The sequence below is a fragment of the Nomia melanderi genome, chromosome 1 (genome assembly GCF_051020985.1).
Source record: "Nomia melanderi isolate GNS246 chromosome 1, iyNomMela1, whole genome shotgun sequence".
In the NCBI taxonomy this organism is placed as follows: domain Eukaryota; kingdom Metazoa; phylum Arthropoda; class Insecta; order Hymenoptera; family Halictidae; genus Nomia; species Nomia melanderi.
Genome location: NC_134999.1, coordinates 3,152,231 through 3,179,954, shown reverse-complemented (window position 1 = coordinate 3,179,954; position 27,724 = coordinate 3,152,231). Strand labels below are relative to the sequence as shown.

Here is a 27,724-nt window from a genome sequence, read left to right as displayed (position 1 = left end):
ATGATCAATCGAATTTTAATTGAATAATTTGTTCAAAACAGTATTTACAATCTGCAAACAATTTTTTGTGACATTTACTTGATCTCATTAATTATTAAACAATTATTGGGTTTAATAGATAAGTACTTCACTAAAATTATTTGATATTCTATTCAGCAATTCATGCATTAATGTTAATATATAAATTCATTAATATGTATTCGTCTTGATAATCCTGATGCTAGAGTTTATTAAAATTTTGTGTTAAATAGTGTACACCATACCAGAATTTATATTGCGCAATAATAAATAAAGACAATTTATCTGTACAAAAATCCGCAGTGTAGTAATTAATAAAAAATCCTCGCTGCGAACTCCGAAGAACATAAAATCAAGAAGTACTTAGGTATTACATAATCTGATCAAAAATTTTGGCATGTTCTCAATTTAGGTAAATGTACATACCAATAACTAATGAGTTAAGTCTATACATAAAATATAATTGTATAGAAATATTAATATAAAACATTTTTATGTATTTAATATGAATATTTATATTAAATATTTTATTTTAATGTATTAATGTATTTTAATGTATTTACTATGGATATTTATACTATACGTATATGTTGTCATTATATATTTATATTATTACCAACATTTATATTTATATAACCTCAACCGGTTAGTTATTGAAATATTTACCTTAAATATATATACACAAATGAAACTCTGGCAGGAAGAATTAATTAACATTGTCGCTAACATAGAAGAGGTCGATTGCACAACATGCATATTTGCCATGACGTGTGATATGTAACGCATGACAACCGGGATGTAGTTGGTGCTTGTAGCGTCACGTATACGAAACACCAGAATTGTGAGGGCAATTCCACAAACGATTTTATCCTCGGCGTCGTTCTCGATTTTCCTTACAACCTGATGTAGCAATTAGAGATAACTTTCGCATCGCTTAGGATAAGAAACCGCTATTCGCAGGTCATTAACTATCTTAGCACACTACGGATGGTGTCACTGATTAGATTGTTGATAATACTCCTATAATATCTCTCACGAGTTAGAGACAATAGTGCTGCCTTTATTATTTGTCTCAATTATAATTTTTAATTTGATGTTTTTAATTTAAATGTCTGCGATTCAAAGAAAAATACTCGTCGGCAGTACGTTAATTTTTCAAGCTTCATTTTTTAATTGTGAACATTAATCAGCAATCTTCGATAACAAAATATCAATAGTGAATCATTCGTTCTCGATTTTTAAATCGGAATGTAATAAAAATTTTTCATAATATTTCATCAATATTTGCAGTACAAAACAGAAACAATGACAATATGTGATAACTTCAGAATTAATTGTTAATCCAATTTACTATTGATTAATTTAATCGCTAATTTCTTTGACGATTGAGTACCGACTTCAATTATTAATTGCAACTATACGTTAGTTGCATTACAAATTACGATTAATATAATTTGATAATTTCCAGATAGGTACGTTTAATAACCGAATACATAATAGTGTGATTATTAAATGCATTAAATACTGTTCAACTTTGGTGTGAGGTAACTTAATATTTATAGTTTGTCAAAGAAAGTAAATTAAAATACAATAAAGTCAAGTATCTCTTTATATTCCATTAGCGTCCATTAAAGCCTACCCGATTCCATTAGACCTACTGGTGACCACCATGCAGTACAGTATCTATGTTATCTAACCGTGATAATGTTATAATAATTAATTAATTAGCCTTGTGATCAGTGTTATGCACCTTGTGATTACTTTGTACTAACAAAAATCTGTGCATAATGTGAACTGTAAGTACATAGCTTATTCGTCGAAATTAATTGAATGTCTTGTGCAAGATTTAACTGGAAGTTGTGGTATCAATGCGTGATAATATGATATGATTCACGAGAAAGTTAATGAGGAATCCTTTAAGCAAACTAATTGTTACTATACAGTCATTAATAATATACCTACAATGTTATTAATAATATAAATAATACTTAATGTCTATTATTAATAATATAAATATCTATTATTATTATTTTTGTTATATCTATTATAAACTGAATCACTCGTAAATCATATCTTGAAAGATTCCTCGTAAACGAAGTAAACTATGTATATAATAAGCTCATTAATCAAACGTATTTAACAGCGCAGTAGAGATTGCAAGTAACAGATTGCAATATTAATGGATTTACGTTCCTGAAAAGTAATGTATTAATGACAAATAAGAATTCTAATCTATAGAAAATATTGATAGAACTAGAAATGTTTTTTATCGTATTACTTTGCTAATAAAACAGTTTATAAGAATTTTTTTAACCTTTTTACTTCATAAAAATTGTTACGGTTGTTTATAGTTAAGTTTCATGTTATTTACAGTATTCACAAGAAAATTAATAATATATACTATGAAAGTCATTTAATTAAATCACTTAAAATATTCGTAAGACATTTGTTTCACAATTATTTATACTACGCAGTTGAAGTTAAAATTATTTTACTCAAATTTTAATTAAATAAATAACTTCGTTTAAATATAAACATATTTTCTTTCAATTTTCGTTACTTCTTTTATTTATAATAATTAACATTAAATATTACCTATATCATTGATCATTAGTTTAAAATGGCCATATAAGGTAAATAATAAAAGATGCATTAATAAATTCTGCTTCAAATATATTTGCGTATATCCAATAAAGTGAAACAGCTCAAGTATTCACGAACTAAAGTTAATCAAAATAATCTCAACTCCAAGCGTTATTTAATCGTTAACTACATACGAAATGTATACTCACTACACAAACCTATGTTAATTCACAATATAGAAGTCTTCTAAGGAAACCGTCTAACCTCAACAGCGGAGATAGTGATTCATGTTTCCAGGCTTATTCAACCATTTAAGCTGCACGTACAACGTGCATTAACGTCAGTTATTATCATTCTAATTACACCAGCACTTTCGTGAAAATTTGCTGAAATACAGGTACCTATGTACACACACGTAGACGCATACATACGTAGACACGCAGCTGCTACGAACAAGTTTGGATGCATCTGTTAAAGATAGTGCCGGGATAAATGTACTCGAACATAAATATGCTTCTTGGCTGCGATGATTCGAATGTAACCATTATGCTCAATGCCAGCTAATTCAGAAGCATCTCCGGCGAAACACATCGCACGCGCAATCACACAGATTTTCATGTTGCGGGAACTATTATCACCAGTTCCATTTCGTTACCGCAGCGGCGCGGCGATGCTAGCTTCCGCTGAAAATAAATCCGCAACGTCCATATTTCATTTACATATTTCATTTTCCTGTTTTTGTAGTACGAAGTTTACTTTAGATTAAGTTTACAACGACACGCCGATGGGAAGTTCATTATTGTAGGAGAAAAAGAATATTTTGCCTGTATAAACAATATTTGTATTACGCGGCTTGCAGTAAAACAATGAATCTAAATCAAATCGCGCGCACAGTATATAGATTTAGATACATTCATCTCACTCGCACACTTTCTAGAATAGTCTTTGGTCGGCATGCATTAATTTCACGTATGTTTAGAATATTCTACAATAGATTCATTTAACATGACATCATTAACACATAAAAATCAATATTACAGAAAATCAATTTAGTTTAGATTATCTCAATACCTTGAACATTTATTCAAAACATACGCACAGTTTTACCGTTCATCTATTGCACGTTCATCGTTCATTAATATATCTACTCCCACATTATTGGGCAGGATGTTTGAGAATTGATGGTGTATTTCGAAAGAATGCAAATCTACATGAAATGGGGAACAAAAAATTTAGAACGAATTATGAGATATTCTTCTGATAAAAGTAAAGCGATTGTATTTTGTTTATGTAATCTATGTAAAATATTGAGCGCGTTGCACGGATGATTGTGTTTAAAATGATTATGTACTTAGATACTTAAATACTTAGATAATTAGATAATTACATAGAAATTATTAGATTCTTAGACAATTGAATATTAGACAGAAATGATTAAATTATTAAATATTAGATCACGCTATAATTAATGTTCTTCCTTATTTTACTTTGTAATTTCAAAAATTACATTAAAAATTAAATGATGACCTAATATAAAATATATATTGAACATTGTTTAATGAAAAGTAAGCAATAATTAAACTATATATAATAATATCGAACCTATACATTTATGCATAAGAAATAAATACTTAAAAACTGTTTAAAACCAAGCTCTTTTTATATCTACTACATTTTAACGAAGAAAACCTGGCCAACCATTCGACATAAAAACAAAAAAGAATTAATTGAAATTTCTTTGTATTCCTAAAGTTGCGCGATACTTTACATTTCCTTTACTTGTCTATTGACAACTTCATTACGAAAGTGTACATCGAAGATAAAAAGAACGCTTGTCACATTTGACCAGTACTTACTCAATTATCAGACATGCTGGATTTTTCCGATCGAATATTGCAGATTACAGTTATTCCTAATGCTATCAGGTTAATATTCTTTCTTTTCCTTTAATGATTTACAGAACTTTATCTCGATGATGGATGGTCTGCGGTCGCTTTGATTCGGGCATGCGATAGCCGCTGCGAAATGGAAACCGCGGCGCACCAGTATCGACGCATTGGACAGCGTTTACTGTCAAAACGCGTGCCGAGGTCGCTGCATTCCTATGGTATTGGTGCATACATACAGCACGGACCGCAGAATGTCTCCCTACGTGTATAACATACATGCCTGCACTTCATATCTAATGAAATCGATAAATGAACAGTGGTAAATTGCGGAACGCGTCCCCCCCCCCCATCCATTCGAGTCTCAGAGCCAAACGTTTTCGTGGAAAAATGTTTTCTATACGGCCAGAGGAGAAGGTGGAATTTCCGTATTACGACAAAGACATCTAGTAATTGCACCGTTCATTTGTCAAGTCTATTAACCCATTCACTACCAGCATTTCTTCCAATAACAATCCCTTACAATATTTGATTAAGCTCACTGGCCAAATCGATTAACTCCGCTTTTCGAACTTTTTAAAGATTTTATTATTAAACCGCGTCATTGACCCTCCACTTTTTATATTTAACCTGTTAACTGTGGAATTTATTGAAAAATCTCTCGTTTTGCGGGTAATAAAATCAAAAAATGAAGTGAGTACTCGTCAAACGCAGGACCAATATATCTAGGATATATTTTAATGAAAAACCAAAGGAAAACGTAAAAGAATTACACGTTTATCTGAAAAAATAAAGAATTCATCGTTGGAAGAGTTAGTATCTTTTCAAACTTTAAAATGATGTTTATGCTCGCCAAACGCAATTAACTGGTTAATATAAATTTCATTATGACTGGATTTGGTAGCAAGAAATAATAAAAAGTCTTTTGACTATGAAGAAACTGCAATAATAATAATAATAAAAATAAAAGTGACTTCAAGAATATACTATTTTATGCATTTTGCACATTTGTTAGATCGAAGCTGTACCTGCGTTAATCAAATAAAATACATTCTATTATGATTTATGATTTCTATTTTGCATTTAACCAATAAACTGCGACATTAATTCTTTCAACGATGAATTCTTTATTTTTTTCGGATAAACGCGTAATTCTTCTCCGTTTTGTTCTCGTTTTTCAAACTAAATTCCACAGTTAACAGGTTAATTAGATTGTCTTGAAAAACGGATTTCAATCAATTTGAAAATAAATAGCTCGAATGATCAATTCTCGATCAAACGAAAACAACAGTAAACGCGTGTTATCGGCAGATAACGTTTGCGATCAAGTCGTGTACGCGACTATAGCGGTCATGACAGCTATAGAAACGACCCCTAATGCAGCCGCGATTGTCACCAGCGGTAAATAGGCACGCGTTCATTACTAACCACTCGTCATTGTTGCTGCATTGATGCGCTTCAACAAAGGAGACTCTAGAATGAATTCATGTCTGCACCGTTGCGACACATTGTAGCACAGTGTCCCTCATTACCGTGTAGGTAAAGATACTGTGTCTCATTTCCTGTCTTCCGACAATGGTTTAATGACATCTTTCAACCCGAATCAATAGTTCAACGAGTTCATCGGGGATTTCACAATCAGCGTAATACGCCCATTGACTATTTGTTCAGGGAAATATTAGATAATAAAATTATGCTGTTAGTTACAGTAAGTAGTACACTGTACTTTTTTAAATAATAAAATATTAACATTTTTGATGTACTATATGAATTTGGTTTTGAGTATGTTATGTTTTAATTATGGCAATACCATCTGGTATTCTGTTAAACACGTGCGTTGTTTTTACTTTAAAAATAAATATATTCTGTTTACTTTGTATGTCCCCCGAATAAATATTCCGATATTGGATAACTAAGTTTTTATTTTGAAATAAATGCTTCAACAAATTGGCTACATTTTTCGCAGTTTACATAAAATGTGTTTCGAATATTCGTACCATTAATAACATTTTTAGTATTCAATTTACGGGCGTTTATTGTACGCTTCCGTTTTGTTGTAGCGATCAAAATCGACTTTAATTACTGTGAATTTTTATTTTCATGAAATATATATTTTAAGTTAAAATAATAGAATTTATAAGTGCGATTTGTACAGTCGTCAGGGAAACATTAATACAAATGTAAAATTAATCACATAAAAATGTACACCATATTTTATACAATAAGAAAAATTATTAGACTTGCCTATCAGTTAAGGTCTAAATGTACAGGTGTATTTATAACCTAGAATTCTCGAACCCTACCTAATTATAAAAGTATCCAATTGAAGCTTCGAAATTCGCTGAAATTTGGCAACCACTCGTCAGAGGATCTGGATTTACAATTTTGACGTGACAAGCCAACGATGAAAACAAAATGCGGATAAACTAAACCTGTTTTTGATGTTAACAACTGCTCTTAACTCTTCACGATCCTATATCCAGTGAAACTGGATATTCAATTTTATAACAATCTATGACATATTTTATCAATTTTCGTTATATTTATTCGTAATATTATTTCGTCATTTTAATAATATAATATAATTTCAGCGACTCTCAAATATTCGAAATGATTTAATTAACCCAATTCGCCCCGAAGTTCACATTTGGGGCATTGCACATTTTAGCAAATAAGTGATAAATTTTATAGAATAATAAAATCTTGTTTAGCAATACTATTTTTGCACATTGCTCACTATATACTACTTCTATTATCACGAACATACCGATATCAATGTTTGTTTCGCAATATAAAAAATATGGTTGTGTCACGCTTCTATCAATACATTAGATTTCGGTTTGTGTAAAAACTTGGTCCTTCATGGGTTAAACAAAAGTTGAATCAAAGAATGTCGAAATTCCGAAATGGAAAACATTTTAAACTCAAAAAGTATAGTACATATAACAAACTACGTTAACATTGAAAAAACAAAATAACATTCTTAACACTAACACTACCGGACTTCAGAATTTTTATTTTACAAGTATCTAAATTATGAAGGTGCTTTTGCGAGAGATTTTAAATTAAATATGTGTATTTGTACAGATACAAGCATTAAGCACATTCTAATAAAGTGCCTCCGTGTCTCTTCTAACAGAAACAACTGTAACATTAAATCTGATATTAATCTCCTGAGTCATTATAATTAAGTTATATCTATTCCGAAAATCTTGTGCTGTGTATTAAGTACTATTAAGTGATAAGTAATGTATCCAAATGTTGGTAGCCACTGATGACTTCACTATTAATGTAACCACCTTAAAATAAACTCAAATATAAAAAAGAAAGACTGGAAGACTCTTCGAATCTCAAGAAACTCAATCTATCTCGAATCTCAATATTAATAAAAAATTGGAAATAAATCATTCTAATTGCTCGGTAGTTTTAGTGTTAAAAACCAGGATCTCAAATCTACGCATACATCACGGAACAAGTGTCTACACCCTGCGCAAAGTAAAATCAGCAAATCACCAGGTGTTAATTAGTTCCCGCTAAACATCGCGAACACGTCACCGCTGCCAGCAGCAAAGGCACGTCTGTTACCACTTCTGGCTAACGTAACGGTAGTACTTCATCGCGATATGACTGAACTAACTTCCCTTCTAGGTGGACATGTTTAATAAGGCTTGAGAGCTAATTGCATCAACTATTAACGTTGCAGTTACCCGGGCAACGCGAATTGCATTAATGCTGGGGATAGGTGCCGTGACGTCGAACTTCTACCCGCACCTAAATCATTCATTAGAGAACTAGAACGCACCGAACCGTATAAGCTGTCGATTCCAGGGAATTGTGGATGCTTAACTGCTAACTTCCTTTCCCGAACTCCGATGCGTTTTGCTCACCTTCATCGACTCCAGTCGTAGGTGCAATCGGTAATTGTCGATACTTTATGCATATACACCCAGTTCTGGCTTCACACGATAGATACGTAACGGAATTAATGATTATACTTGTAATTATTAATTAAATGGGACTGGTTAGGTCTCAAAGTAACTGCGGTTCGTATCGTATTAACACTAAAATTACCGAGTAGTCAATTTGACTGTTCGAAATCTTTCTATAGAAACTGTAAGAGTGCATCTATTAAGATTTATATTAATTTACGACTATGCCCGCGTACTGCTAAACCAATTTCTTTGACAATTTCTCAGAAGATCATATTATCTTTTCTGGAATATACTTCTAGTCTTAATAAACTACAAAATGACAGTACAAAAGGTGTAGTTATCTTGTATTTCATTTCGATACGTTAGGTCCTAACAGTAAAATTTCAAAAGAATTGAATACACCCAAATCTCTTTTTACACTATAGATACTTTTCGCGTAAAAAGTATGCTGTATTTATAAAAGACAGAGATTAGCTCTAGACCTAAAAAACAAATAGAAATTCAGAAAAATGAAATCAGTCAAATAATATTGTACAAGGAAAAACATCGAAATCAGTAAAAGAAATCAAAAGAAATGAATAAAATAATATCATACAATGAATCATACGAAAACTTACGTTAGAACTTGGGTGATTGTTAAATCAAACCATATCGGTAAAAAAGGCAATATATTTATGAAATATATTTATGAAATGAAATACATATAAAAAGAATTGTTAACACTAATGGTACCGGTCATTTAACCGGTTTCAAAATTTCATTTCAAATTCTGTGTTTTCTTTCGTTCATTTAACTTTATATCAATTCCTATATTTCCCGATTAACCAGTTTCTCAATTTTTCTTTCCTCTTCTTTGAAAGTTCATCGAACTTGTTTACCTTTATTTTATAGCCAGTTATTTGACTGGTTATGGTAGGAATAGGTATGTACAAAGTGTCGGTACGGTTGCTGTTAACCCGTTAAGCATGGAATTTAGTTACAAAAATCAAATAATGAAGTGTACACTCGTCAAATGCAAGCCAAATGCACTTATAATATATTCTAATAGAAAACTAAAGCAAAACAAAGAAGAATTACATGTTTGTCTAAAAAAAATAAATAGTCTATCGTTGGAAAAGCACCGTTTGGAGTTCTAAGATAACGTGTGTACTCCTCAAACTCAGTTAACTGGTTAAATAGGCCTCTGTGCAAGATCGAATACACCGTTAAAAACAATTAAGGAGATACACATTTGACAGTTTAAATAAGATCAGGAAATCTCACCCGGAATTGCTCTGCTATATACTACCACTTCAATTTTATTGCTGCAAGTCCACTACGCAAATTCCCACCAGCCACCATCGATTATACACAATGTTATTTCACGTAAGTCTACAAATATTTTCAAATCTATTAACGATTGCTTTCCAAAAGCGAAGGCTGGCGCCGAGATTCTAAGCAAATAAGGGTGACTTAATTAACACGTCAGAATTTATACGCTCTCTTTAGCGGGAGTGCCAGCACCAGCGAAGGTATATTCAAATATTCACGCAACCCCTAATTGACAACACGGGATTTCTATAAGTCTCGCGGGTTCACACTGGCTGCCTTCGTTCACCCTTCTTTTCAATTTTCGCTTTAGAAATTTCTATTCACGATCGGAATAATTACTGCACGAAATTTTACGATGTAACCACGGGTCGATTCGTCAATTTAATAAACTTGATATTTCTTCATTATTAGAGTAATTCGTTTGCGAAGATAATTTACCATCTACATTATCCCATTTATTCTTACAGTACTTGGGATAAGTCGAATAACTAATTACAAACAAATATGCAAATAAATTTTGCAAAACAATATTTGTTTATTATTAGATATTCAATTTATCACATATATTGTAAAAATAAATGAAATAATTTAAATAATAAATTATTCTCATACATAAATATTTTGATAATGAAGGGAAAATATATGAACACTTCAAACAATAAATAATATATCATCTAAATATTTATTGGAGCGAACGTTTATTTAAATAATGGATAAAAGTGTGTACGATTATTTATTTCAAGCAATAACTAAATAAATAAAAATTTATTAACACCTGTCTGCATTTTCCTGACGGACTCTAGGGTATTACAGGTTTCATATATCACAGCGTTGTAACACGCGTTGCCAGGACTTTTGGAGACAACAAGTTTTGGACGTACAATTTACGCATGATGGAGTACCTGCCCATTTTCGTTTAGACGATGGTCAACGCCGAAATGGAAATTTCAGAAAAAGATGAATTAGACGTAGCGGACATGTGGCAGTTATTTGCATCCTTTGAATTCTTTTTTAGCCACTTAATTGGCGAATTAAATTGAGAAAATCTTTTCGAAAATGGTTAATTGGACGTAAATAGTTTTTCACATCGCATCTGAACCATCGAGTTCATGACTTTCACGGGCTGGCCAAGTATCTGACTAAATTATTTTTAATTAAAAGCATTTAATAAAACAGTAACTCAATAAATAACAGAAACAATCAACATAAAATGGTTTACAGATAACGTTTTGAAGGTACTTACGCATTATATGGACTACCTTTGTTTTTAAAAAATAAAATATTAATAATAATAATATGAATAATGATAACAGTAATAAGATATTAATAATGTGTTATAACATTAACCTTTTGTATTTCAGAAGTGCTTCACTAGAAATACTCCACAGTTCCTAATAAAATGCAAACATTTTCTACAACTAGCTTGACAAAAAATCGCATATAAATTGAGGAACGAAACTATTTTATTTCAATATGTCATATATTGATGCATTTTACGAAGTTTAATATTAAATATCAAACTTTAAGATTTTTCTGTGTCAAATTAATTGGCGACTGAGAGGTACCCCTGGAGTGTAAATAAATATTAACCCAGACCTAAGTTAAATAACTAATCCACGCAACCGTCAGTTAGGAAACAAAGGTATAATATGTGGGTACATTTAAAACATTATCTGTAAACCATTGTGTGGCGATTGTTTGTGTTATTTATTGTGTTACTACTTTATTAAATGCTCTTAATTAAAAACAATTCATTCAGATACTTGGCCAGCCCATGAATTTCATGAGCTTCTGTTTATTCTTTATAACCATGCAAATCGAACAACATACAAAGCAGGGATATATTACGTTATTAGAACATAAATAGTCTATTACCATTCATGTGTATGAAATATTATGGTTCTGTGTAAACCTACATGAAACCATGCATTGATGAAAATTTTCTCCACAACAGCTCATTCAATTTCAACAGATCCAATATTTACCATGGAACGTATTAAAATAATACAAAGAATCCCAAACATTTTATAATCACGGCGGAGGCAATGCTCTGCGCTCTGAAAACATTTCATAATTTTCGTTCACGAACTCTGTAATGGGAAACAGAATTTATGAGGGAAAATTTAGGATTATTTATTTTCCATGCACAAAGCATACGTTTTAATAATTTATATCTGAATTCGTTTTACATTTAGGTTCTATAGTACGTTCAATATTCATTTTATGTTTCATGAAGCAACAGTAATTAGCAATACATAATTGAGGTCTCCAGAAATTGTTGTCACTGTACAGTTATGATGAAAGCATATCAAAATCATCATGTTGCTAAAATTATTAACCTGCACTCGAATTATTAATACTTACTTTAAACGATCATTTATTTTCAATTAATAAATTCGTAATAAATTCTCATTAAAAGAATCGGAGAATTGTTAATACTTCATTAGACACGAAAAGCACATAAAAATGTATTACAACTAAATTTGTAGTTTTTAATTTTACACAACAAGCAGTTACAACTTCGCAAAATTTCCCATTAAATGGAAAATTAAATAAACATTACGAAGTATATTTTACTTTATCATTGCAGATATAGTTTTAATCTAACAGCCAATATAAAATTCATAAAATAGTATAACCTCCAAGCAACCTTTATCACTATCAAAATTTGTATACGTCCAAAAGAATTAAATTCCAAAGGGAAAGAAGAAAATATGAAATAAAAGAAGACACTAAAGAAGTAACAGTTCACTTGTGCTGTAATATTTTGAAATGTCTAAAAGAAATCGAAATAGTACATTTCATTTGATCAACCGTCTAGAACTAAGGAATACACAATACAGCCATATACATAGATAATCATCTGCATAATTTCAAGTAGTTGCTAATGTCCCAATGAGGTCAACGCAACTTAAAGTACACAAAAAAAGCTGAGAAACTAATTTTAACCCTTAAGGTTCCAAATAAACACTTTCAGGAAAAATACATTTACTTTCACAGTATGGGTTAACTAACTTATAATTGGATACAAATAAATATCTTTATAAAACTACCATTCTATATCGATTTTATACAATATAGTAGCTTCGCAACCAGTCCACTGGTTCGCATTCTACTGATATCGAAATATATGGTTTCAAGGCGTCACCACAGGAAACTAAAGGATTAAATAGAAAAAATTAATAATCAATTCCTTCGACGATCAAATTTCAAAAGGTTCATCAGAGAAGCTCATTTGGCAGAATGCGAAATGGAAGAATAACGAAGAAAATGGGCGAATAACCAGCTGGCATTTGAACGATCGCGCAAAGGTTGCTGCGAGGTCTACAGAATTTGTTAACGAACCCTTTCGTTGTTTTTCCATGTCACGGCGGGCGGGATTGAATCGGGTCCAAGTGGCGCGCGTTCACCAGAAAATGACACGTTTCTGGGTTTTAACGAGCCGTTTAAACGTAACGAGCGTATGCCGTGATTGCTCCGCGAGAGGCACCGGCTCGGTCCTCGAGCTTACTTATCAAAACCAGCCATTCCTAACAGCGCGCGGTGCGTTAGCCTACCGCTTAACTTAGTTTACTGCGAAACAGACAGGTTTAATAAAGCTCCGCGCGGCCCCGTGTTATATTATAGGCGTTACAGCTGCGCCGGTTTCATTACCGAGGAAAATATCTGCTCCGAGTATCTTCGGTTGAGTTCCGCATTTAAGGGAGGATTAATCGCTTATGAATGGATACATCTTTGAGAACGAACGAGGGAGTAGGAATAACTTCCGCGTGGATTTACGACGTTCAATGACGGGCGAACAGTAAATATTTAGTTGTTTCATGAATAATGCGGTTCATAGTCATTTAACACTTTCGGTGCCACCAGTGATTCCGGAGCTTCGATGTGACTTGAAGACAATTATAATTCATAAGACAACTAAAGTCACATAAACATATTTAATAGCGTAAATTACTAGATAACAGTGTAACGTAAAAATTCTGGTAGCAAATGATTAATAACTGTTCCTTTTTATATTTACTACAGAGTAATGATACGTAAAATTCTGACGTTTGTCGTGGCAGCCAACATGTGAACTGGGAACTGGGAGTTAACACATTGTTGACCGGTCACGAGTTAACTCGTGTTTGCACTTGCATTAGCTGTTTCAAGTTTTGAAACCCAGGGCAACACAGAATATTGCAAAAGCAAAATATTCAAAATTATATAAAAGATATGTCCGAAGTTTCATTTCAACTCAGTATGCATAAATAAAATATATTGAAGTTTATTTAAATTGTTTCACTTTCGTATTTAATTACGGAATAATAACGGATGAGTTTCATTTCTCAATAGTTCCGCGTTTGCGAGCTGGTAAAATAAATGACTTTCATGTTTCGTTAATTCGTAATTAATACGAAATACGAAATTTTATTCGTGCCGATAAAATGTAAAATAAGCCGTAAACAACTGTTATTTGCGAATAACGAATAATTCATACATTCATCGTTCATGGATAACAAATAAAACATAAATGATATTGCCCTGCTATCAATCGAATTTATAAATGTTAACACTCAAAAGCCAAATCGATTAAGCCCAATTCTCGAATTTTCTAAGATTTTAATGGCAAATCATTTGATTGATACTTAACTTGTTATGTCTGAAATAAATATCCTTAATCATTGTTTTAACATCACGAAATGACAGAAACGGTTTTGAGTATGATTTATATATGATTTATATGATGAAAAAACTTGATGCGAGTACAGCTCGTGATATAACGCGATTGGGTTAACCCTTTGCGCTCCTATGTCGAGTGTGACTTGACATCACTTTTATTCACAAGTGTGCTTCTTTGACAAGATGTTTTTAAAATAGATTATATTATTATGTTATTTTCAATATTATCAATAAGAAGAATCATTCACACTGCTCTCTACAAACTATCTATTTTTTAAAATGTATTTCAAATAAAATATCGCAATAAGAATTATCGAGAAATCGCAGAATTATCGAGAAAAAAATGCGAAAGAAATTCAGAGTGCAAAGGGTTAAGGGTTGAACGGAACGTTCGAATATACGCCGTTGCCACCACCCCCGTAAAGAGAGCGTATCAATTCTGATGTGTTAATTACGTCACCCTTACGATTCCATTAGCGTGGCACGCGCGACAGACAAGAGACTTCACACGTTTCCGCACAGCCGGTGTAACGGCCCGTTGCTGTTCTCACCTGTGAAACCAGTCTCAATACGGCGCGCGGTAATTACATAAATTATAGTGTTTAATGGTCAAGTGTGTCCAACGGTGAAAATAACTCCGCGGAACTTACAAAGAGCCATGGACAAATTACTTGTTTATTATTCCCGCGTTTACGGAATTAATGAGCAAGCGTGATAACGTCGTTACCGATCGCCATCGCGCAAAAACAAATGAAAAATTGAAGAAATTCACGCGCCCCGACCGATGACCCGTCGATGATGAATAATGGAAATATCCCGTGACTGGGCGTCGCCGTATTCTGTCTCTATTAAACGAAAGCAATTAATGAAGACTCATTAGCGAGATTATACACCTGTGCAGTTACGCTTTTATGGATCTCGCACAGCGTTTAAAGTGACCCGCGCGGTGATCAAGCGCGATTGTGTATCGATCTTGACAATGAATTTATAATTGCCTGTTGCTCGCTTGTTTTAATTGAACGTGTTCATGCGCTACATTCGTTTATCTTCGAGTGACTCCGATGTAGTTTGAGTCGGAACGGAAGTATTTAATACTCACACGGTTATTGGCGAGTCTTTTCAGACCCAGGAATTAAACTTTTTCAACTCACTGTTTTTTAGCAATCTCCGGACAAAGCTAGAGCTTTTAGTGTTATTCTTCTCTTTTTCTACTTGATTATTATCGCTTTGCATTCGAAAGTTTCTCACCAGCAGCATTCAGAGTTTTCTAGTGGAACGTAGATGACTTTTTTAAAACTAACTCAAACCAGTTAACCGTGGAATTTAGTTTGAAAAATCTTTTACTGTGCGCGCAATAAAATCAAATAACATAGCGTATACTCGTCAAACGCAGAGCGAATGCGTGTATAATATATTCTAATGAAAAGTTAAAGGAAAACGAAGAAGAATTGCACACTTATCTGTAGAAATAAATAATTTAAAGAGAAATCTCACATAAATTTAGGAACAAAGCTGTTTTGTTGTAATATTTGATCGTCGTATTCAGTAAAGAGTTAATCTTACATATGAAACTGCACGATACAGCCTTTCTAATGCAAATGACTAATAACGTAGTTTCATAGAGCGAAGACGCGATACAAATCACAGGGCAAGGGGTTGAAACCAGTTTTCCATAAACACCCGAAATACTCCAGTCCATCTACGAAGCATCAAGATCTCGATACTAATCCCCCCGAAACTGCCCCGTCGTTTGCGGGCGAATTTAATACAATGACTCTAATCGCCCCCATAAAATGTACAATCGCGCCGGATGCTACCCGGTAATAACGGACGCGGCGTCGCGTCGCGTCGCGCCTCAGCAAACGAAATAAATCAAATGGCAAACAACACCGGAACCTATAACGCGAGACCTGTTAATTACAGCCGCGGGTTTAACCGGAATTAATTCTGAGACAACGTTAGCCTCCTCGTAAACGTTCGGCACGGCGCAGATATGGCGTCTGGCGACGCGCAGCACCGCCGGAACACGTTTCATCCTGCCGTAAGTAACTGCCGTGCGCCGCGATACGGACATCTCAGCGTTGATTGCATAAATTATTAACGTTAGTAGCATTGGCCGTGCTCGGATAACCCTCGGACAACCTAGCTCCGAATATACGCGTCACCCTTAAAATGAAATATCAATTTTTATGTTACGCCTGTCCCTGTTTCTTAACGACGAAGGAGAATTTGCTACCCCTCGTTTCGCGTTTAGCTTGGACATTGGTCGAGGAATCGAATTAATTAAAATGAATGAATAAAATTGATAGGGACAAAATTTATTGGTGCCCTTGGAAGTTTTGTCGTATTTTTCAGAAAAACTGCGAAAAAATTTCATTTTACACGGTTCAATTTGATTCAGTTATATAGATTGTTCCATTTATTTTGATCGCGTATTATTATTGAATACAGATTCTAGTAGCTTGTAGTTGTAAATATTTTCAGAAAATCTGAAGTCACTTTCGGTACTGCACGGTACTGCACGGTCATAGTTAAATATTATATCGCTTGCAACCTGCTATAACTAGGTTAACCCACTTTCCGGAGCACTTCGAAAGCGTTAGTTCATGGTTACTACGAGTTACTTCTTGGCGAAACTTGGATCATGATTCGGGTTGGTCGGTGATTAGAATCTCTGTGTCGACCTTCCCGTTCGAAAAGTAGATTACAAAATACTTGATGAGTTGAACGGAACATTGAATACTTTTTAAATTATTAACACGCAGTGCGATCTAACGCATAAATCAAAATACATGAATCGCATTAATTGATATCCCTTTTACCAAGGAAATAAATTTTCAAATAATTATACTGTTTATATTGTTGTAGTTAAAAATAAAATAAAATTATGTTGTTAGAGTTAGTTGATCAAATGGCTCACGTGTATGTAACATCGTAACCATTATATTCTAATGGTACCCATAATTGAAACGTTAATGGCATTTAGTAAATAGCATTTTTTCATGTTACATGTTTCATAAAAGCTGAGTACACCTTACATACATCATTAATGCTATTAACTAAAATAAAATACGATTTCGCTAAAAGATCGAAATCAAAATTTGTTGAGAAAAATAAATCCTTGTTGATTAAAATGAGAAATAAAGCTTTATGTAAAAACGGACATTTTAACAAATATTTTAATTGTATTACATTTTCATTTAAAACTCTTAACCTCTTTTTTCAATTTTCAATTTTCAATCCTCAGTTCCAGATAAACTGGCACACAAAATAAATTCTTAATTGAAATTCTAAATATAATGATTAACTCCCAATCATTTTGAAACAATTCCCAAACCAATATCTTTAGGTCTTCGCACACTTCTAATATTTTCATTGCACTCCCTATAAAACACAAAAAATTAAGGTATTCCTTTCAGGTTACCCTAAAACACGTCTGCTACAAATTCGCCAAAGAAAAAGATTCAACAAGAATCCACGTAAGCATAGCGTCAAACGCGCAAAGGGAAGTTGCGCGTCCGTTTGTACGGAACACGAATGGATAAGAGAACTGGGCTTCTTTTCTGGCCGCACTTCACGGTGCGCGAACATTTCTGTCCCAGCGAGCGGCGTCTGAACAGCAGCAGACGTCTTGGCGATTTCCCTAGATGCCTAATTTTCAGCAACACGTCGTACAGGGTGCTTCGGAATTACACAAAGTGTTAAAAAACTGGTGATACAAACTAAAAGAGGATGATCATTGAAATAAATCGAAAATACAGAATAAAATTTATTCGTATGAGGTTTTGTTTTCGTGAAAATCCTATTTTTTCATGTAGAATCACTCTCTTTCGGTTGTACTATAAGTTACCGAATACCTTGTATGTTACGATCACCACAGCCTGATTCTATACCTTGCATTTGATGGAACATGGTGCAAGAATATTCATTTGGACCTTGAAATAAGAGTTGAAATTTCAACAGCAATTTACGAGTAAAGTAATCATTTCTGATAAAAATTACTTACCTCCGCAATGAGTAAAACACTTATTATAATCCATTAACAAGTTTTCAACATCTTTAATCCTTTGTCATGCAATATCGAGTCAATTGAATTATTTAATTTAATTGTTATTTAATTATTTAATTTACACTCAACTATCCTTCCATTATTAATTGTTAAATTTGGAAGAAATGAGGATATAGATAAATTTGGAATTTTCCTTTGGCACTTCGATATGAATAATTAGTGTCCTAAAGTAGATTAGAGGTGATGATGAACACGCTTTCAGATGGACGCAAGCATGACATGATGTCGTCATGAGTATGATAGCAATAATAATAGTAATGATAATAATAATAATAATGATGATGATGATAATAACAATAATAATAATAACGATAATTATTATGAATATACAGTGGGATACGATGTATAGTTTAGTTGGGTACCATGTATCACCGAAACCAGTCATTCTATGTTACGCAGTTCTAGTATTACCCCTTTGCACTCGATTTATTTTCAATGTTGTTGGGTATAAACTTGTATTTATCTTTAAGAATATGAACTAAAGTAATTTACAGCGGTAAAATTCAACGTTCTCTATTGAGTTTATTCATTAATATTATAACAAGATTTAATTTTTATAAGCATTCAAAATGTGGTACCTTTCAATACAATTTCCAACGTTCTATAACAAATTTATATTACCATCTTTAACATGACGTCCGCAAACGGTTAAATGCAAGATGTAGAATCACCCTGTAATGGTCGTGGCATGTAATACAGGACCACCCTATACTCAGGCGAATGCAAGGCGATTCACGGCGTAGAAGTTCGAGTCGCGGCGCGTTTCCGCGTCGAAGAATGCGGCTGGTTCAGCCGTTCCCCGACTGTTGACGATTCTTTTCAGACTTTGAGCGACGCAGCGCCAGGGGGGGAAAGGGGCTCGGTATAATTTAGTCGCGATTACATGGCCCGCCTTGTTTACCAGACGCGAGGGACCAGGTACGCGATGTTATTTCCGCGGAAAGGCGCTGCTCAGCGTGAAACTCGGTCTAGCTCCAGGCAGATAAACAGAGAAAAAGTAGCCGCCGACTGCTTTTCGTCCGTGTTATTCCCTTTCCGTTTTCGCCCGCCTAGCCGGCGAAGATAAATTTCGGGATGAAGACAAGGAAGAAGACAATAATTAGACTTCGCTCGAGGAATCTCGAAGCGAGCGCGCACTGCGTAAACCGCTTCGAGGTGTATCTAGAAAGCCGTTGATTCTGTATTTAAAAAGAGGGAAAACGGAGATTTCCTGTATTTGGTGTTCATTTGGGGAACCGGAATTCTGCTTTTATCCTTGGATGTCAGCAGGAGAATACGGGGCATGCTGAGGATAGCAAGCGAAAATGTCGGTGAAATGGGAAATATTATACGATCGATACGTTTTGAAGCGTTAATGGAATTAATGTTTACCTTTCCTTGTGGTTGAAAGATAAAATTAATATATTATTACCATAATATATATTACCAGTTTAACGCTAGATTGATATGATTGATATAAGTTGATCCATAATTGGAGGTTTGAAAATAGTCAGTAACGTGATTAGTCGATTTTTCACTTTTTACCTTTCTCTTCGTTTCCGTTTCCACTGAAAAAATTCATCGTCTAACTTATCCACCTTAAGTTTGCAACGATGTTTAACTGATTACAGTGGGAACAGATATATACAAAGTAAGTACCCGTACATTTAATGAGAAAGTATTCATAAAGTATACGTAGATATAGATAAATATTCATTTCAGTAGTCTCAAGGTCAACGTTCTGCTTTTATAATTAAACTAACAGAAAATAATAAGTTTCTTTTTAAACGTCGCAACACCTTCATTTTTATTGTCCTTTCAGTATTGTGCTTCACGTTTCAAACGTAACGAACAATCGTACAATTCAATTGTATACAACTGTACATAACTCAATGATGTCATGATGTGACATCGATAATAATAGTAACAATAATAGTAATAGTAATAGTTATTACAAATCTACAGGGTGTTCAGTGGGACAATAACTCAGAAGAAAAGGAACCAAGAACCAACATGAAAAAATGAACAAATTTAACCACCTGCCCATTCGACACGCAAGATCGAGTATCAGATGGTTATCCAGCATTGATCCGACTGACCATCGAAAGAACGCTAAAAAATAGGAGGTTTGAACGCGTCACGGGAGGAGCGACCGTTGAAAATGCAAGGCCGGACGCAGTTAATAATCGGATTAGTATTTTCGTTGTCGGTAATCCAACTAGTCTCTTTGTCCCAGCGATAATTCACCGGGTCCAACGTCGAACGGTGGCCGGGTTGCATTAATCAACGTCGAAGTAAAGAGCGCTGCGCGGCCCCTATGGCCCCTGGGTTCAAGGAAGGTTCGACTTTATCAACGACTTTATCAGGATAATCGAATGGAGCCGGGCCGACCGAACTCCACGGCAGAATGCATCGTCCTGACGAAGTGGCGGGCTATCGAGCGACGATCCTGACGAAGTGACTATTTCCGTGGTTCTACATTACCATCGTATATCACAATCGACAGACTCGGCGATCCACCGTGCCCCCTTTCCCCCGTAAAAATTGCTTCTTTCACGCCGGATGCGAGCATTGTTTGCACTTCGCGATGGGTACAGTGATAGATAGCTGATCTATCGGGAACGATCTTTACGGCGTAATTAAACAGACGAATTGAGTCTGGGTTTTTGTTACGCTGTAAGTGCGATTCGGGATGAAGTTCAGTGGGTAGTTGGATAATGCGAACGTTTTCAATAAACGAGCTTCTTTTTGTGGGATTGGTGGTCGAGAGTGGTGAAGTTTCGAGGAGTGTGTATGTGTGTGTAATGTAGTATGATATGATATTACATAATGTAATATGTGTTAAGGCCACTTATAGCCTTACCGTTTCGCCCGGGCCCTTGAACGACCGTAGTTTTAGTTTTGTGTACGCTTTTTATCTTTCTAAGACTTAGCTGTACATTTGTTAGTTTTTTCGTAGCAATAAGAGCCTTCGTCCCGTCGCAAGTTGCAGTCGTCCTTACGGTATTACGAGAAGGGACCGTGGCAGCCATAAATCCCTGAACCCATAAGGCCCGCTATTCTTACTGTACATTTTCGCTGTCTATTGTTCACATCTGGCGTCCAGTTACCAGCATTTTTGACTCTCTAGCCCGTTTAGCATGTGTGTTTAAGGGCCTAAGCGTTTCTCGCTTTTTTACCTGCCACGGTCGACGACTGCAAACGGGACGAATTAGTTATTAACATTAGCAACTTGGAGACCCAAGAAGGGAGGGGACTGTCTCTCCCTTCCACAAACTTCTAGAATTAAAGGGCCAACCAGAACGACCTCACCCCCGCGAAGACGACTTGCGGAGGTGTCGTCGAAGACGTTTCTGGGAGGCCCAGTCAGTTGAGAAACAAGTTCGATAAGTATCAGCTCAAATTGTACATAGCACAGAGTACGGAGTAGGAAGTACGGACTACAAAGCACAAATTAGCAATTTCGATCAAGCACATAGCATTTTAGTCAAAGTCCACTTCACCTCCTACTCATTTCCAAGTTTTGTTCCCGCTTAACATCGGGTGGTCCTTCGAACCGTACAAGTTTATTAGTCGGCACACCACGTGCAAAATTCAACAAAACTCGAACACCATTCCGGTATCCACGAGTACTTAACAATATGATATAATGTAATATGATATAATATTAGCCACAATTATATATATATACTACTAATATAATTAATCTTACATAACCAATTTATATTACGATTAGCCTTCACCATAAAGGCGCCATTGTATATCTACATGGGGAACATGTTTTGAAAATAAAGCACTTTTATGATATGATATTATATAATGTAATATGATATACTGTAATATAATACAATACAATATGATACAATAGATATAATATGATATAATATGATATACTATAATATAATATAAATTTTTTTATCAATTCGTCTACTTCTTCACCAAAAACATATTCATATAAAGAATGAGGAAATTATTTCATTAGTAGTACTGCAAAAACGAATAAAACTGCAGTTGCGTCGAATTATCTGAAAACCCTGAAAGTACACAGACTACACAAAAACTAGTTTACCAAATTATAAACGATCGTATCGTCCTTTTTATATATCGTACAATTCTTTCCAGTGAACACCAAGCAGGAGTTTCACGTATCATGCAAACATACTCCGGTTTTCTTTCTTTGTTTCCGTGGTATCTTCTTGCGTATCTTTCCCGTAGCGAGTTTATCGTTTGGTTTAGCAGTGAAAATTTCGCGAACTTGTGCAGATCTGGTTGCCAAATGTGCGAAATAACGCTGAACCTGGCTCGTACGAAGCCTCGAGGCAAGCACAGAAATAAGAACAGACAGGAAGGAAGGCGGAGAGAAACAAAACTTGAAATGGAAAACGTTTTTCGAGATTTCGACAATGGCGTAAAAATGTGTTTGATGTTTCACAAACCGCGACAAATTTCCGAGACTTTTATTCTATTTTTATTTTTATTGTTGTGCTACCCTCTTGTTTTCACTTCTACAATTCGGTGGGTTCACTTTTTCAACGTTTACATTATATTATTCAAATGGAACTCATAAATTCAATTGTTCGTAAATGCAATATGTTCTTTTAATTAATTGAACAATTAATTGAAAATTATATTTTCAAGAGTACTTAATTAATGGATTCTAATCGTACACAAAAAGAATGAAATTTACAAATCGAAAAGTATTCTGTGACTCCATTTCATGGCTTTTTAGAAAATGAAAATATGCACCCACTGAGAAACATTGAATGAAAGTCTGTGTCATTATTCTAAAGAGAGAGCTAACGAAGATCCGGAGAAATTTTTCGAATGTCATAATTTCTCTATTCGAAAAATTTTTTAAGATCATCTATCTCTTAATATTTCAATCAGGAACTTTCCTTAACCCATTGTCTTCTAATATCGTGTCAGATTCATGACGATAATTTCAAACAGAAGTTAGCTGATGTAACTATCAGTATATTAAATTAAGTTGAAATTAAATATTATTTCTCTGTTATCAGTTCTTAATCATTGGAATAAACATAGACAAAGAGCAAACATAGAATTTTTTTTTTCTAATAAATTTCTACATGGGCCAAAAAGTTTTATCATTTTACTTATCAATTTATTTACAATATAATATATATACTATTAAATATCGAAAATAAGCAAACAAAAAACAATAGGAAAATTCCAACCAAAATACGCATATTTCAATGAAGTTTAATTTAACATAGTAAAATCTTACTTTCAACTCTTTCTTTAAACTTCATTTAAAAAGTCGAAACTTTAAGTTATAGAATAGTTTAAGATGAAACATAAACTATTAGATAAAAACGTACACATGAATTTTTTCCTTTATTTATATACTTTACAAATTACTCATAAAAATATTATTACATTTAAATTGTATACAAAATTTCTTGATATAGATATATTTCTGTTTTGCCATGTTTCGTTTTGTTAAGGATAAAATAGTTCCTAGAATCTCAAAAGGGAACATACCAGAGTGTAAATCACCGATTTTTATGAAATTCTACTATAAAGTAGTTTTCGTGAAAATAGTCCACTTTAAAGAGATGAAATCAGCCCTCAAATTTGGGTTTGCTAAACCTACTTCATTTAAATATCTCAGAAACTATCAGAAATAGAATAATTGTGTAAACCGACGAAAAAATATTTATTTAAATAATATTTTGGAGAATAGCATATTTTCTTTCGTTCTTTCACTTAAATGTTAATATCTCTTGTAAATTTTTTATAAAAACTAAACACAAACACAAAACACGGATAAATTGAAATTTTTATTTTTGCATTAGAAAAAAAGTTCTCCTATTTCACCTAACCAACTTTGAAGGCTGATTTCACCTCTTTCACGTGGACGATTACCGGTAACAAAAAAGCATGAGTCAACTATTTTCATGAAAACTACATTATACTAAAATTTCAACACAATCGGTGATTTACACTTCGGTGTATTCCCTTGTCAATTATGAAAGAAATCACAGAACAAGGGATTAAAACATTCTAACACGAACCTAATTACCGAACGTCAGTTTTAAGTACTGCGGCAGAGACGAATCTAACGCGATTACCGCAATCAAGTTGTCGGACGTTCGCAACACCTGTCGCGCGCGATCGCAAGAGAAGTCGGGTATTAGTTACATAAGTAATTGTCTCGGAACTCAGCGGTGTAGAGCCGGGCCGCTTTAAAGATCGCGAAGTAAAGTCGTTCCCGGCGGTGGCACATGCTTCAGAAAGTCGTTAAAATAGTATTCAAAGAAGACTTACTTACAATTCTTTCCCCTTTCCCGCAGAGTTTATTATATTCTTCCCTTTCCGGCTGGCGAGAATCTCGCAACCGTAGCTATATACGTTTCTTTGTAAAAGTACTTCAACTCATTAAAGGATTCTTCATTTCTGCGCCGGACTCCGTTCTTTCTATTGTTTCTTCCCTCTATTATGCGGTCCGATTATAGAGCCGGATATTATCTCAGCGTCGAGGTGTCTGGCATGCAAATCGAGACCACGTTATGCACTTCTTTAATCGAAATTAGTTTCACTACGGTTTCGATGTCGATTAGTCGATTGGGAGCGATTTAACGTTGGCGTCCAACGTGTTAGTGTTTCCTTATAATATCGTGACAGATTCGTGGCGAATATTTCAAACAGAATTTAATAAACATGAATATTATTCGGTTCATTGAAGTTCAAATTAAACATTACGTTTCTGTTATCAATTATGTTTATTTTAATAGTAAAAACAACGAACACGTGTAACAGGATACCAGGTCGTATCGCCATAACTAGAACATAACGCATTCAACCAAATTCATAGAGTACATTGAACCTCATATTGAACAAAACATTCGTACATCAACGTAAGGTATACTTTAGAGCAAACGAAGACTTAGAATATGCTTAGAATTTTCCTCCATATTCAGTAAGTTGTTAACCACTTTTTAATAAGAAGTTAACCCCTTAACCTACGATTTCTTTCACAGCTAGTTTATCGTTAATAATTTAGCAGAAAAAGAAAAGAATGTTACGCTTAATCTGTATTTACGTTCGCTCTAAAGGTTAAAGATGGATAATATACAGGTAATATGTCATTTATCAAAAATAAATAAATGATAATTATTATTGTATAATATTAATCAGTTTAGATTTGTCGAATACAATTGGAAGTTTTCATCACGAGTCTGACTCGATGTTATAGAAGAAAGGGTTAATCGCAAGTAGAAGATGGATAATAAACAAGTAAGATATTATTTATACGAAAAATAAATAAATAACATTTGGATTTGTCGAATTCAGTTGAGAATTTTCATCATGAGACGTACTCGATATTATAGGAGTTAATATTTTCTTACTAGAAAATGTATTAAATGTGTTTTGTAAATGAAATATTTATTAAATGGCAAATATATTATACTAGATAATGCTACAGGAAAATATTTTTAATTGTTTCGAAAATCATTTCATTAATTTTAATATTTTATATTATAATACATTGTGTAATATACTATTTAAATAACTAATTATCATTGTAACTTACTGGTCTCCGATTGTATTCTAATTATACAAATTATAATAATTATTAAATTCCTAAATTATAATTGGAATCAGATTCATCATGAAGGTGTACCACAGAGAATTTATGTAGGAATATTATGCAATGCTTCAAGCGTTATGATTAACTTGATAATAATATTATTATTTAATAATTTATATTATGGAAGTTGCTACAGAGATCAAAGTTCAGTGTTAACCTGTACAGCTTCAGTTAATTGTAATTTTCATGCAGTTCTGAATACGGTCGTAGGGAGCTGCATATCCATACAATTCAAAATTCTATTGAGTTTTGTTCAATGCAGTTCTGTTCGGTATCGTTGCGCCATTTCTTATCAAATGATTTACATATGCATATTTACACGATGGATCAAGTAAAAAAGGAGCCGTTTACTCGTCGCATTATCCAAAATAATACGAATATCAGTATATTAACTGCATAAGATTTTCGTATACAGAATCGAAAATTGCAAGCAATCGGTTTAATTATTTAAACAACAAAATATTAATTCACTTATTTCTTTTTTTCTGATACTTAACAACTCGATGTACACAAGCATATATAATTTAGTATTTTATTCAAGAGAATTTCAATACTTAAAACGTTCTTGCACACAAAGGGTTAATCTTATGACATTCCAAGGCTCAACTTTAGTTTGAGCAGAAATCATTTGGTTAACCACTACTTTATATGGAATTATGTTTTAATTTATTACCAACAAAATGCCATTAGCTTTGAATTCTGGAAAAATAAGAACAACGGTTCAAAGTTCGAGAGGCCACGAAAATTATGTAATTTCAGCTGTTTTATGTAGCAGTTTCAAAAATCTGTCGAACAAGTAAGGTTTGATTTGATCAATAAATTTGACAAAACAAAATCTGTTGCTATCTTTCTCAAATCATCTTCAGTTGGAATGATGTTCATACTGTTTCTTAAGATCCTCTGAAGAAATGATTAAAAAACAACTTTCAAAGTCAATAGTATGCGAATGATTTATGAACTGCTCTTTGTAGTTATAGAGAATCTAACGAAACAAACCCCTCCCTAACGATAAATTGTAATTAAGTATCCAGATATACAAGAATTAATAAAATTTCGTTTTCCAATATTTTTCATCACAGCCCCCTCTCGTATAAGGCTTAAAATAAATAGAAATTCAATTACTATTGTAAATCGCATTACATTTATTAAATGAATGTACATGCAATTTCTTGTTCCGGTCTCGCCTTGATTTAATAGGATCCCGAACCGAGGCGGAAATGGACTCCATTCAGTTGAAATCCTGCTCGCACGCACCCCCAAATTACGCCGCGGAAAATAAAGTTAGCCTGTAACAAAACGTCGCGCGAGAATCAGTCTCCTGCGCGGCGTATCCTTTCATTTCGACTTCCGTGACAGCGGCTGCGCCCGGGGACGAGATAGTGGCTTTGAATCGCCGTAAATCTGGATCAAATTCCGCTAAGTAAACACGATATTCAAGTCTGTGGAAGTTGCATCAGGAGGAAATTTCGACGACCGACGGATACGTGTTGGTTTTCGAACTCCAATTTCTCTCCGTTTTGCCTTGTTTTTCCACCTTTTTTCGAACATGATCGAACATGACACTGAACCGACGTTGGAACTTCACCGGATGCTTTAAAATAACCCATTCTGATCTTCTTTCTTTAGGATCATTGAAAATATGTAGTTATAGATGATTTTCCGAGAATTTATT

At 33.7% G+C, this 27,724-nt stretch overlaps 1 protein-coding gene across 1 annotated transcript in view; it reads right to left on the bottom strand.

The window, feature by feature from the left end:
* Positions 1-27,724, bottom strand: part of Cad87A (cadherin 87A) — a 345,230-nt gene that overhangs the window by 167,879 nt on the left and 149,627 nt on the right. The gene's annotated exons all lie outside the window — the stretch shown is intronic.